This window comes from Heterocephalus glaber, unplaced genomic scaffold (genome assembly GCF_053883595.1).
Source record: "Heterocephalus glaber isolate CG9 unplaced genomic scaffold, H.glaber_assembly_v1.0 deba00001593, whole genome shotgun sequence".
Classification (NCBI taxonomy): Eukaryota; Metazoa; Chordata; class Mammalia; order Rodentia; family Bathyergidae; genus Heterocephalus; species Heterocephalus glaber.
Window position 1 is genome coordinate 527,672 of NW_028258368.1, and position 15,232 is coordinate 542,903.

Here is a 15,232-nt window from a genome sequence, read left to right on the forward strand (position 1 = left end):
ACTATATTGAACAAGAGTGGTGATAGTGGGCATCCTTGTCTTGTTCCCGATTTGAGTGTGAAGGATTTCAGTTTTTGACCATTCATTTAGTATGATATTGGCGGTTGGTTTTTCATAGATGGCTTCTATCAGTTTGAGGTAGAGACCATCTAGTCCAATTTTTTGGAGGGTTTTTATCATAAATGCATGTTGGATTTTGTCAAATGCTTTTTCTGCGTCTATGGAGAGAATCATATGGTTTTTGTCCTTGGCTCTATTGATATAGTGTATTACATTGATTGATTTTTGTATATTGAACCATCCCTGCCTCCTTGGGATGAATCCCACTTGACTAGGATGTATGATGTTCTTGATGATCTTCTGCATTCTGTTTGCCAGTATCTTATTAAGAATTTTTGCATCTATGTTCATTAGTGGTATTGGCCTATAGTTCTCTTTTTCAGTTGGGTCTTTCTCTGCTTTGGGGATCAAGGTGATGCTTGCTTCCAGGAATGAATTTGGGAGTATTGCTTCCCTTTCAATTTCATTGAAGAGTTTAAACAGTAGTGGCAGCAGTTCCTCTCTAAATGTCTTGTAGAATTCAGCAGTGAAGCCATCATGGCCCGGGCTTTTCTTAGTTGATAAGTTTTTAATTACATTTTCAATTTCATTGGTTGATATTGGGTTGTTCAGAATTTTTAGGTCTTCTTCATTCAACTTTGGTAATTCATGTGTATCTAGGAATCTGTCCATTTCTTCTGTGTTGTCCGTCCTACTGGCATATAGGTTCTGGAAGTAGGTATTGATGATCCTCTGGATTTCTGCTGGGTCTGTTGTCATTTCACCCTTTTCATTCCTAATTGCATGGATTTGGGCCTTTTCTTTCCTTTTTCTGATAAGGTTGGCTAAAGGTTTGTCAATATTGTTGATTCTTTCCAAGAACCAACTCTTGGCTTCATTGATTTTTTTGTATCGTTCTCTTAGTCTCCATTGCATTGATTTCTCCTCTGATCTTTATACTTTCCTCCCTCGTATGAGCTTTGGGGTTGTCCTGCTCTTCTTTTTCTAGAAGCTTGAGGTTCAGCATCAGATTGTTTAATTGGGCTCGTTCTGTTTTCCTAATATGCATATTCACTGCTATGAATTTCCCTCATAAGACTGCTTTCATTGTGTCCCATAGATTTCGATATGTTGTATTGTCATTGTCATTTAATTGAAGGAAGTGTCTGATTTCTTCTTTAATTTCCTCTGTGACCCATTGGTTATTCAGAAGTGTGTTGTTCAATTTCCACATGTTTATGACATTTTTTGTGTTTCTTTTGTTATGGATCTCCAATGTCATCGCACTATGTTCTGAAAATATACAGGGGATAACTTCAATTCCTTTGCACTTACTTAAACATGTTCTATGGGTGAGTATGTGGTCTATTTTGGAGAATTACCTATGTGCAGCTGAGAAGAATGTGTATTCTGATTTTGTGGGGTGGAAGACTCTGTAAACATCTGTTCAGTTCATTTGTTCAAGAGTTGGATTGAGTTCTAGTATTTCATTAGTTATTTTTAGTCTAGTTGATCTATCTATTTGTGAGAGTGGGGTGTTGAGGTCCCCCACTACAATTGTATTAGTGCATATATGACTTTTCGTGTCTGTTAGTATTTGTTTTATATAGTTGGGTGCACTAGTGTTTGGTGCATAGATATTCATGATTGTCATCTCTTCCTCTTGGATTCTTCCCTTTACAAGGATGTAGTATCCTTCTTCATCTCTCTTAATCAGTGTTGGTTTGAAATCTTATTGATCTGCCAAGAGGATAGCTACTCCTGCTTTTTTGGGGGTTCCTGTCGCATGGAGTATTGTTTCCCACCCTTTAACTTTCAGTCTATGAGTTTCCTTTTGAATTAAGTGTGTTTCTTGTATGCAGCATATTGTTGGATTTTACTTCTTGACCCATTCTGCCAGTCTATTTCTTTTGATTGGTGAATTGAGACCATTAATGTTGATGGTTATAACTGAAACATATTGACTTGTCATTGCCATGACTTTTTCTTTTTGTTGGGTTCTCCCCCTTTACATTTAATTTCTTGTCATGCCCGATGGGTTCATTCTGCTGGGCTTCCTGGAGTTGTGATCCTCATTGTCTGTTCCTAGAATATTGTGTAAAATTCTTTGGAGTGCTGGTTTGGTATTCACGAATTTCCTAAGGTGCTCTTTGTCATGAAAGTATCTTATTTCTCCATCCATTTTGAAAGATAGTTTTGCAGGGTACATCAATCTGGGTTGGAGGCTGTTTTTCTTTAGGGCTTGAAATACATCACTCCAAGCTCTTCTTGCCTTCAGGGTTTGCATTGAGAAGTCTGTGATTCTGATGGGCTTTCCTTTGCATGTGATTTGTTTCTTTTCTCTAACTGCTTGTAGAATTTTGTTCTGGTGGATTTCTGGAATCCTAACCATTATATGCCTATGTGTAGATTTTTTTTGATCAAGGCTATTTGGAGTCCTATATGCCTCACTTATCTGTGTGTCAAGCTCTTTTCCCCTGCTTGGGAAATTTTGTGTCATCCCTTTTGTGAACAGTTTTTTTTTATCATCTGCACTCTCTCCTGTTTCTTCATTGAGCCCAATCAGTCTTACGTTATTCTTCTTTGTATCCTCTAGTAGCTGCTGGATTGATTTCTCATGTTTCTTTATAATTTTGAAGCAATTTTTCTTTTCCTGGTCACTAATTGCAATCTTATCTTCTATATCTGAAATTCTGTCCTCATATTGGCCCCTTCTGCTGCATAGACTTTCAATGGAGTTTTTAATCTCCTGGAAATCTGTTTGCATCTGTTTTATGGATTCCATTTGTTTCCTATGTTGGGATTCTATCATGTTCCTCAGATCCTCTATTTTTTTTAATCTGTGTCCTCTCTAGATTTATTAATCATGTCTTGCACCATGAGCAAAATCTTTGCTGTTATCTGAGAAATTATTTCTGATTTCATTTTTCCCAGATCCTCTTTTGTTGCTAGTTCAGAGATTCCAGGTGGTTGAGTATCAGATTGTTCCATCTCGTTTCCCTTTGGGGTTGCTGTAGGTGATCTGGTAGTCTGTTCTTGTGGCTTGTTTACATGTCTTCTCAGTTCCTTGGGGTGGAGGTGGGGTGCTTCTGGCACCTGCACGGCTCACCTTCTCTGCCCTAGCAGCATGGAATGGCAGCAGGGGCGCTCCCTTCCGGGTGCTGGGACTGGCTCCTTCTTTTAATATTTTTTGTGGTATGTAAGGGTGGAGATGAATTCTGAACTTTATCTGATTGAAAAAATATTTCTCTGGGTTTTGAAGACTACCTTAGCTAGACATGAGATTCTGTGTTGACAGCCCCAGTTCCACTCCAGTGTTTTAAAGATTTTGTTTCATTTTGTTCCTTTTTGATTCATTGGTTTTGCTTGTATTATTTCAGATGAGAAACCTGTCCATATCCTTTGTTCTTCTGCACATATTTCTTTTTAGTTGTTTCTTAAGGTTCTTTTTTTTCATCATGGTTTTGCGCTGTTTGATTATATCTTGGTATAGATTTCTTTGTGAATCCTGTACTTGGGGTTTATTGAGCATCTGCTATCTAGAGATTCACATGCCCATTTAAAATCCTCCCATTTTAAAAATGTTTGCCTATTACTTCTTCAACTCCTGTTTTTGAATCTCATTCTTCTCTCCTTCTAGGACTTCATTTACATGTAGACTGGTCTGCTTAAAGTTGCTTCATGACGCATGGATGCTCTACGTATTTATTTAAAATGTTTTTCTCTCTGTATTTTTATTTTGTTATTTCTACTATGTCTTCACATTTATTAATATTTTCTTCTGCAAATTCTGATTTAATATCAAGGCCATAAAATACATTTTCAGTATTAATATCAGACTCATTTTTTTTTTTTTGTAGTGTTAGCGATTGAACCCAGGACCATGCTCATCTTAGGATAGCTCTCTATCAACAAGTTACACCCAGCTCCAAATTCTGTCATTTTTATTCCAAAAGCTCAATCTTGTTCTTTGTTCATGTATTTTTATCTTTCATGAACTATTTAAACGTAGAGTAGAATAAAATTGAAATATATTTTTAAAAGTCTTTCATTACTAATTTTAACATCCACTCATTTCTGTGTATGTGTATATATATATATATATATATATATATATATATATATATATATTTTTTTTTTTTTTTTTTTTTTACCGGGGATTGAACTTGGGTCCTTGTGCTTGCACAGCAGGCAGTGAAACCACTGAGCCAAATCCCCCGGCCCATTTCTGTATATGTTTTGATTGCATTTTTGTCTGACAGACTTTATTTTCCTACTTTGCGTGTTTGGTAACATTTTATTACAGGCCATACATTGTGACTTTTACCTTTTTTGTTGCTTGATATCTTTGCCTTCTTCTCAATGTTCTTAGGTTTTCTTCTAGGATGGGGTTAAGTTACTTGGCAGCACTTTGATTCATTTGAGTCATGCTATTTCTATTATTTAGTAGAGTCAGAACAGTGGTTAGTTTAGAGCTAATTATTACCAACTATTAAGACAAAACCCTTCTGGGTACTCAAGTGTCCTGTGAATTACAAACTTCGGCAGGGTGGCTGGTGGGAGCACGGCCTAAGTGTGCACTGAGTACTCTTACCTCTAATCTTTTGGGACACCCCTTCCCAGGCCTTGCAAAGGATTTCAGTAGTATAGTAATCAGCTCTCTGTGGAATACTTGGAGAAGGAGCCTCTGTTCTTATCTAAAGTTCTCTCTGCAGCTCTTTCCTCTTTTGAACTCCACATTACAAACTAGAGCCATACTGGTGTTCCTGAATTCACAGCTCTTGTTCATCAATTTGGGGCATCTGTCACCTATATTAGGCACAAGTCTGTCCCTGAATTAGGATCCCCCCTCAATAAACTTAATCAATCACAGGTTCCACATCATTTGTTTTCTTTCTCTCAGGGATCAATGTCCCTTTAACACCTGATATCTAGTATCTTGTAAAGCATTCCTTTAATTATTTTATTCAATTTTTAGTAGCTTTAGAAGAGTAAATCCAGCTCTTGTTTCTCCAACTTGGCCTGAAGTAGAATTTCTCCATCATGTAGTTTAACATTCTAAAAATTAAATTCATAAGAAAAAAAAAGAGATCTCTGAAAATTGATAAAAGACTGAAATAAATTAACATAATTTTATATTAAGCTGTCATAACCACACAGAAAAATTATTTTAAGTCACTTTATAGCATACAATTTAGCTTACACATTTTTACTGGTGTACATTTTGAGCCCACATCAATACACAAGAAAATCTTAGACTTTATTTAGAAGCATAATTGTTGTTAATTGAAGTAATTATTTTAATCTAATTATTCATTATAATCAATAGAAATACAATTATGTTACTGTGATTAGGCATCAAAATTTTCAGCATAAAAGATATAATTATAAAAGAAGTAAATTCTTGTTAATATTTACTTAGAAATGAAAATATTAATAACTGAACTTATTTTCTTTCCAATATACTTATTTCTTATTTTTTGTCCATTAAACAGGGTAACTCAATAGTAGTTAACACACCAGGGCTCAGATTTTGGACTCTAAACACTATTTCCCATTAAAAGAAGGAGGACTTCTTGGTGGGATGGCTGATTGTACCAGGTTTGGGCTGGTAAATACAAGATAAGACTGGGACTTCTTAATGCGCCCCAAGCAGGAGACTTTTCATTATTACTGGGTAATATGACAAAGAAATCTGGGCCCTCCTGCTGACCAAGATGGGATAGTTTGGGCATCAATGAGGGTAATGAATATAATGGTTTGAAACATACCCGTACATAAAAACTTACTAGTTTATAATGAAAAGTAGACACAAAGAAATCAAAAACAAATTTAAAACCATAAGCACATCTTAATCATACACCAAGGAGAAGTAAATGGAGCACTACCTCTTCTCTGACAACTGACACTTAAATGGAAAAAGTGAAGCATTTATCTTACTTTCCTATATTAACTGTATTTCTAAACAGTTAATAGAGAACAATGTGGTCCTCAAAGAAATCTTCCAGCTAATTCTTAATCTTATACCTGCTGAAAGCATAAAGTAACATATAAAAATCAGAACTATGCTACACTTTACCATAGGCATAAATGTAAATGTGAACAAAATAAAACCACATGGAATTTTTCACTTGATTATTTTTATACAAACATCATGTACTAAGGTTGTGTTGAGAGGTGACTACAACTATGGCAAATAGGCAAGGCATTTTAGACCTAAGAATCTAATTTCTCTCTTTAGGCCAAAGTAATATGGAGAAGTATGCTAGCTACCTCTTTTATCAGTATTTCATTGGTGGAGAAAGATCATGGTATACTTCATCACATCCAAAAATAAAACTTATTTGGAGGTCTTGAGCAATTCTATGCTTTTCCCTGTGGACTCTGAAGCAATGGTGACCTCAGCCAGGGGTGGCAATCAAAGAGGATGATGTAAGTGTGCCTGGGGCCCTGGGAAGATTTTGAGAAATTCTAGTCTCATAGTTCTTGATGAAATTTAAATCAGACATGAAATAAATTAATAAAATAAATTTCTTAAGGAACTGGAAAGAGTAAAACATCAAGCATAAAATATTTCTCCTGAAAATTTATTTGAGATAAGGAAACATACTGTGTCAAGGACAGGAATTTTGGGGGTCAAGTGAGACCTAGCTTTTTGAGAATTTGGTCAGAGTTAACTTTTCTGGATGTCACTTTCCTCATTTATAGTGTAGGGCCCTCCATCCCACCTACAATATGAGTCAGTTCTGAGAAAAAAAAAATATATATATATATAAATATAAAAAAATATATATATAATTAGAATAAAGAGTATTTCATAATCTGCTTTTGAATATGTTAGCTGGGATTCTTACTTTGGCCTAAGGTTTTGCATAAGTCTAACAATTTGCAGGTATAACATATTCAGTAAAACAAACTAAGTCTCTAAAGGTGAGAAGAGCACTTGAGAGGGAAAACAGTGAGCAGAGGGTTACTGGAGTATGCAGGGGAAGAGGAAAATTGGGGATGCTGCAAAGATACATGGTATTGTATTGTTAAAGACAAAAATGGCCTTCATGGTAATACTGCTGTTGGCCAATGTAGTTTTCAGTTTTAAAAAAACTCTATTCAGTGGAGACCTCGATAGTGAAGGAGAAACAGCTCTTTGTTATGGCTGGATTATTGCCCAGATAATTGGAATAAAGAAAATCTCCCCTGTCTTACTCATCAGTGGGTCTTACAGTGCTTCATGTTCCAAAATCACTTTCCTGCACACCTCTCATTTTCTGAGAAAGAGCTCAAGTCACCTTTAATGCTGCATTTCCTATTTACTTTGCTGCTTATTGTCCTCTCCCCTTATTGGCTCTCTAGGGTATAATGGAATGCAAGGTTTTATTCTTTACATTTTCATGTTAAATAATTAGAATCATGAAATTTCCTCTAGAAAGGGATCCCGAAGCACAATGGGTTCATTGATCTCGTTGATTATCTTCATAGACAGCTTCTGTAGGAAAATGACAGCTCATAGAGAGAGGGGGCAGGAAACAATATTAGTCTGCATAAGAGCAGATGGTGATTAGGAAACACAATTTGTCCTACCTGTAGTCTCTGAGGCTTGCCATCAAAGAACTCTGAGGATTGGTGGAAGCCATCATAAGCCTTCTAGTCTCATTTTAAAGAATTTTTTTAGGTGTCTTATGCCAACAAAGCAATAATGTGCTGCTTTTTGTTTTCCTTAAACTGAAAGTAAAAGAATCCAAATAATTATTGGCTAATAATTTCTAGACGGAAAAGATTATCCAATAAATCATACAAAAATCAATTTTCAGACATCTACAGAAGAACAGGTCACTGGCATTGTTACAAATGGGTCTAAACTGATTTAATCTTCTATGACAGAATGACAACATTGCTGGATTGAGGAGAAATAAGGGATGTAATCTATCTTGTGTTCAGCAAGGTAGAGATCCTGGCTCTTATGACATACTCATTAATAATCTTCACAAGGTATTCTCTACCGATGTTCCCCTGGCTGTGCTCTGACAGTAATGTGTTGCTTTCTCTTGCTCTTCTGGGTGGTTTCTTCCCATGCTCATGAAGTCAGGCATTGATTGGGTCCTAAGAATGTCCTACATTGGATTAAGTTGTGTGCACTTTGGGGAGTTGTGCCCTACCTTACTTCCTTGGGTAAGGACAAGCTGGGTGTGATGGTCCACAATCTATAATCTCCGTACTCTGGGAAGCTGAGGCAGGAGCTCACAAGTTTCAGCCCAGGCTAGGGAATTTAGCAACTTAGTGAGAACTTGTCTCAAAATAAAAACAGAATAATAATAAAAGGGCTGGGACCTAAGTGCAAAGGTCCAAATTCAATTCAATCCTCAGTACTGCAAAAAAAAAAAAAAAAAAAAAGTCAATTAAGAGAAGGAATCGGCATCCAGAAATATAAAGGTCTTTCTCTTTCTTTCTTTCTTCTCTCTCTCTCTCTCTCTCTCTCTCTCTCTTGTTTATGTTTTGAGACAGAATCTTACTATGTAGCCCAGACTGGCCTTGAGCTTGCAATCTTCCTGCCTCATTCTCCCAAGGGCTGGGATTACAGGTTTAAACACCACCCCTGGACTTTTTCTTAATCTAAATTAAGCTTCTTCATTTCCAGCATTCTTTTAGGCACCTAGGAGTCCAGCCCCTTTTGAGGAGTCTCTCCATTGAGGATGCAGCCTGACAGCAGTTGACTATCTAGAAGACCAAAAGTTAATGGACCTTGCTAGAGCTTATGGGTTACCTAGATGGGTCAGAAGATGAGCGGGAGAGGAGAGAAGCAGTGTGAGCTGCAAGGAGCAAGGTTGAGACATAGTGTATCAGAACTAGAAGGAAAGGAAGTGTGAGGATTCTGTGGAAAAATCTCAGAACATCTTCCACTTACACACACACACACACACACACACACACACACACACCCCAGTGATTTCAACTTAAACCTGAGCCTCGAGGCACCTTCAATTCATAGCAGCATACTCAGCGAAGGAGGCTGGAAAAATTCTCATTGTGACAGCATTCCCCTTGGAATCAGGTCAAGCCCAGAAGGCTGGACACAAATAGAAGAATAATCTGGGGTCACAGCCAAGACCCCATATTAAAGCTTTCACTATCAATGACCAAAGAAAATGGCTGGCCAGATTTATATGATTCAGCATAGATTTTTATCCATTACCTCTTTTCATTCTCACAGGAGAAAGGGCATCATACAAAGCACAATAGCTCTTAAGAGGTTTGGATTCTTAAATTTCATCAAGACATAAACCATACACATGGTACTCCCCAGTCAGCTTGTATTATGTCTATATTATCTTCATTTGGGGTACTCTGTGAGTAGGAGATATCTTTGAGGCTGTGCTTTTAAAGCATAATGCATTAATAAAAGTAAGCAGGAGCCATGATTGGCTGGAGGCAATGGGATGAGAAACAGGGTGGTTAGTACGTTTCCTGACCCTTCTACCTTCAGAGGCCTTGCCAGGCATCGCTAATCAAGTGTGGGATTGTTTTCCATCGAGCCCAAATGATATTGTCATGCAACGTTTAGGGCTGCTGTGAATCAACTCATTAGACTTGGCATTAGGAACCTAAGATGGGGTTATTGGTCATAGATGAAAGATTCTCAGAGGAGTTGGTTTTGAAAGCACTCTGAAGGAATTGAAGAAGGGATATTGGGGAAAGAAGAGTCTGACATTCCACAGGCGGATTACATTAAATTAGTAATCTTGGAATGTTTGTTCATGGCTATGTCTTAGAATGGTATGTATCACAGAGTTCTTGCTCAGTGCTTTCTGCTGAATTCATGAATAAATAGGCTCATTTTTATCCTTTTCACTCAGGAAAGAGTAGTATCAGACAGAGAAGTCAGCTGGTTTTTTTGAAGCAAATTTTCCTAGGTAGACCTTTAAAAGAATAAAGTATAGTTTGGGTCTATATGAAACACAATTCTATAGCTCTCATTTTCTAACATCACCATGCTCCTGGTCATAAAACTTTAGAATCTGTTGGTTTGCCTTTATTCTCCATGTGGCCAAACATCTATAGGTTAGCCTTCACAATAAATCTTATTTTCATAGATTCAAGTTGCACTGAAATTGTACTACATTGCCTTCTACATTAACTTCTTTAATTTTCAAAGGACTTAATTTTTTTGTTCAGAACCATTTTTGTGTTATCAAAAGATAAATATTGCAAAAACATATTTGTTTTATTTTAACAAGAGAATTTTAGGTATTGTAGAAAAAATGGAATAATTATGAAAAAATGAAAATTATTCTTAATTCCTTCAACTCAAAGTGACCAGAGTTAGAATGAGCATTTTGAGGTATATCTTAATAGCATTTTTTTCTTTGCTAACATGCTATTTTTCCTTTCAAAAAATATGTTCTCATTATGGATATTCCTTTGTAACATGCTTTACATGCTTTATTCTACTTAAATATGTCAAATATTTTCCATAATATTTTGTTTAGTTACATTACTGTCTGAATGGTATTTACTTTATGGATAGTGAATTTTAATCATTTCCTTAACAATAAACATTTATAGGGGCCGGGGATTTAGCTCAGTGGTTTCGCCACCTGCTCTGCAAGCACAAGGACCCGAATTCAATCCCCAGTACCAAAAAGAACCAAAACAACCCATTTATATTTATACAATAAGGAACACTGAAATAGGTACTGCTACCATAATATAATGAGTAAATAAATGAGTTTCTAAGAGAAATTTCTAAAATATATTTGCGTAATTTAAAAAGATGAAAAATTTAAAGTATTTCAGTCTATATTGCCACACTGCCTGGCAGAATTGTCATCTCAACTTAAACTTTTTCAGTAAAAGGTAAACACTTGATTATTCAGCAGATAAATTAAACACTAAGTTAAATACAGCTGAAGCAAGAATTGATGAACTCGAAGATAAAACTGAGGTATTACCAAGAATACAGAACAAAGGAAAAAATATAGAAAGGATAGAAGAGGCTTTAAGGCAGGCATGTCCAACCTAAATTCAGGGGGCTAAGTGTAACCCTGGACACAGTAATGTGGCCCCACAGGACTGTAAAATTTTTAAACATTATTATGAGATTTTTAACAATATTTTTCATGACGCCTCTGCTCAGTGCCCCAACACAGACTGTGTAGGTGGCAACTGAAAACTGTGTAAAGAGGGCACAGCCCAGTGCTAACTCTGCCTCCCACACCTGCCATAGTCAGTCCAATTGCAGCTTGTGTGTATCAGATATTACACACACTTGTGCAACTTGGTAAGTAACATGAAGTGGCTACCAAAAATACTGTGTCAACATACCTGCACATGTATATGCTTGTGAAAATAGGAGTTTCTTGTTCTTAATCAGACATGAAAGTGTTCATATTTAATTGTTAAACTCAGGCTTGTTCTGTTATTTCATAAAATAATTTGATAAGTTAAAATATAAACAATAAAGGAAGTTTTGTTACTTGTATAAATTAACTATATTTTGTATTTTATATGTGGCTAAAGACAAAAAGTTAAAAGAAATCTATCATATGAGAGTTTTTGAGGAAGAGAAAGATAAAAATGTTAAATGTATAAAATTGAAAATTTTACAATATCAATGGAAGATGCAAATCATTAAAATGAAGAATCATAATGAGTTCTGAACTGCAAAAAATAATAAATATCTAAAGAGTAAAAAAACTAATAAAAATAAAAATTAAAAAAATTTTAAAGGAGAGATAAAATAATTCAATACCAATAGATTAAAAACTAGAGTGTCAGAAGACTTGTCAACAGAAACAAAATATCAAAATATAATGAAATCATATGTTCAAGTCTTTGAGGAAAGCTAGATTTTATGTTTAATGAAACTATTATGCAAGTGTGACATTAAGATGTTTTTACATAAAATGTCAGAGATTTTAATGCTTAAACTTTCACCAAAAGTAAAGAAATGAAGAATAAAGGTGTACTGTTCCAAAAAATTATTGAGCTTATGAAATTGATAAAGCGAATATAAGAAAATGTCTAGTGACTAAAATAATAGTGTTAGAAATAATAATTGCTTCTGGGGATTAAAAAAACACTACTAAAATACCAGACAATAACATTGGAAAAAGGAGAAAGGTATTTGGAATTAAAGCTTTCTAAAGTCTTCTTATTACTCAGAAATATGCAAAGATGTTGATTAAGTAAAACTTTGTTAATCCAAGTCAACTGATTAAAAAATTCAACATAATAGTACATTGAGTAAAAAGGAAGGCTGCTTAAAAGATACAGGGAGAAAGATTATAAATAAAACAAAATGAATCCCGTAAAGTTAGATATATGAATATTTTAGTACCAAGCAAGTCTGCCCAAGAAAACTTGTATGCAAACAAAAATAAATTAAACAAAGTATATAAGGTTTTTTTACAGCATTGTTAATAGTTGTAAAAAAGCTAAGTGGATAAATAAACTTTGACTTATTAATGAAGTTATATTACAGATAATTTTATATATATATATGTAAATACCATGGGTAAATACTCAAAATATTGAGTGAAAAAATAGGGGAAGGAAATGTAGAGTATGACATAATTTTTGTAAAATTTTCAGAAACAGTGGTATTGTATGGGCCCTACAGATGGTATTCAAAGGCAAAATACAAAATAGGAAAGGGATGTGATTCCAACTTCAAAATATTAGCACCCTCTGAGAATAAAGCAAAAGCACTGGGTAGAACATTAGCAATAAGAAACACTGTTTTTCTCAAAATGAAGAAAATGTGGTACTGTTAAATCTAACATGGCAGATACATGAATGTCTGAGATGTTATTTTCTCTATTTTGTTGTATATTTAAAACATTTCAGACTTAAAAATAAAGTTTAAAAGAAAACTTTTTTTCTTGCCCAAATTATGTAAGGTAGATAAATGTTTTTAAGCCAGTTGTTTCAAACAGTTTGCTACTCAAAAACTACTTAGCCAAACTTACAAATCCAAAGCAAATAACATCCTTCTAAAAGTAGTTTGGTGAAAGATTAGACATTTCTTTCAATGATGCTCCAACGGCTCAAAAGCAATTTTAGAACCCATCTTTCATAATCTCCTAAAGTATTCAGTTATGAGGAGTTCCTGTGAACAATATATTATTTTGTATTTAAATTTTGTGTGAGACTCCATGAGCTCTTCCTCCTCCCAGTGCTATTCTGTGGTCTGCATGTTGCCCTCCATGCAGAGTGTGCTGCGGGTGATCCCTGCCACAATAGAGCTTATGGTCCAGGAGTCCCCAAATAACTATGCAGGTCTGAACCTGAAATTCGCTGGAAGGGGGAACTTACAAGAGACAGGTGAAGAGATAACAGTTCCATGTGTGAGGAAAGAACAACAAAAAGGATATGAAATATAACATAGTTCAGACATCTGAAGAATATAAGGGGAAAATCAAGATTATAGGAAGATTACAAGAATAGAATGAGACTAAATAAAAGAAAACAAAAGCTATCATATAAAGGGCTCAGCATTCAGAAAGAGACCCAGAGAAAGGCAGGCAGAGGGAAAGTCATACCGACTGTCATACAGAAACACTAATTAGTACCTAAGGTTCAATGTTGAATGAAACAAAATGTAAAGTCCAACCCAGCATAGTGGCACAATGTAAAGCACACTGGGAGACTCAGTCAGGTGGATTGCACTTTGAGATGCTCTCTCAAAATAAAAATAAAGAAGTTGGGGATGTAGCTCAGTGCAGAGGCCTTGGTTCAATCGTCAGTATCACAAGATGAAAAACAAAAAGGGAAGTACTTTTAAAGAGAATCTGTAAGAAACGTAGTAATAAGAATGAGAAGGCCAGAAAGATCCTCAGCCCTGATAGTTTCCCAAGTCCACCTCAATGAAAGGGCAAGTGTACAACCCAGCCATTGTAAGTGTCATTCACTTTGCACTATATCCAGCATTTGAATTCCAATTAAGAATGCTGAATTATGTGTCATATATGAGCTCTAAAGGACACATTTGCAACACCCTCTTCAGAGAATTTCATTAGAACATTATCTCTCAGATCTGGCTGCAGGAAACTGGAAAGCCTCTGACATGATAGAGAATCTTTCATAAGCAAAGCAATCATTTCTAACTCAGTGTCCAGAGTTGGTTCCAAAACAAGATAGAAAATGCTTTCCAGAAGCTTTCCTTAAAATCTTATAACAAATGTTTCAACAGGTCTCAAATATTGTAATTTATCATGTTTATTCCCTAAAGAAATCTTCAGTCAAATCCCTGAGTGTGCAAGATAAATGTGCTGGAGTGCACAGGGCAGTGATGAAAATTGTGGGTTCCACCTCACCCAGGCCTGGGCTTAAATCTTGCCTTGCAGTTTATCTGGGCTGCAGCCTCACTTGCTTTCCTCTCTGAGACTCAATGTCCCCATCTGTTAAGTATGGCTAATGATAGGTACTTGGGGAGGTTGCCTGGTGGGAATAAATTAGACTGGGCAGGTATGACATTGGATGCTGTGTAGATGGATTATCCATGTATTCCACACAGTGGTGTTAATAATGGCAGCTGTGATGGTCTTGTTGGGCTACCAAGGTAGTGACCATCTCCAAATGTTATCCTCCAGGCTTTGCACTCCTGTGACAATCCTTCCCTGCAGAGACTTTTACAGAGAAAGCGTTCCTGTCCTGCAGACGACAGCTGGACCCTCTGCAATGAGCCCTCCTCTCAGATTTATTCTGGATTTGAATTTGGTTGATGTTGCCTTCTCATCATTTCTAAGTGCCAGGCACTTGGCACCTAGAGCTGAATGCATGGCAAATACATCACTCAGAAAGAACAGCTTTCAGGGAAATACTGAATTGTTCTTACAGAATGATGAGCAAACAATAATTAGTAACAGTGATTAAACTTATTATTGACTCAAAAAACCGGTGTGCTACTGCTTCTGGGGTGTGCCAGGCCATGGGAACAAGGCACCCTTTCCTTACATGGTGTTTGAATTAAATCATAGCTAAATTGTTTATTCTGCTCTTTATGATGAATATCTGGAATTTCTTCCAGCCTGTGTTTATCTCACACAAAGCAGCCTTATTTCCTTAATAAATAGAGAATTGGTGGGGAAAAAGAATTGTGGAGCATGTTGTTTGAGAAAGATGGAAAGAGGCATGGAACTCCTCATTCACCCTGATGCCAGTCATCGGCACACCTAGAAATAGATAAACTTTATCTTTG

The 15,232-nt window shown here is 35.9% G+C and overlaps 1 long non-coding RNA gene across 1 annotated transcript in view; it reads right to left on the reverse strand.

Annotated features, from left to right (window-relative positions):
• Positions 1-4,217: 4,217 nt before the first annotated feature.
• LOC110344354 (uncharacterized) overlaps positions 4,218-15,232 on the reverse strand; it is a 34,922-nt gene continuing 23,907 nt past the window's right edge. The window contains exons 4-6 of the long non-coding RNA XR_015444018.1: positions 8,193-8,402; positions 7,618-7,758; positions 4,218-5,097 (exon numbers count right to left, since the gene is read on the reverse strand). This is a non-coding gene — a long non-coding RNA (uncharacterized LOC110344354). The remainder of the gene's footprint in view (positions 5,098-7,617; positions 7,759-8,192; positions 8,403-15,232) is intronic.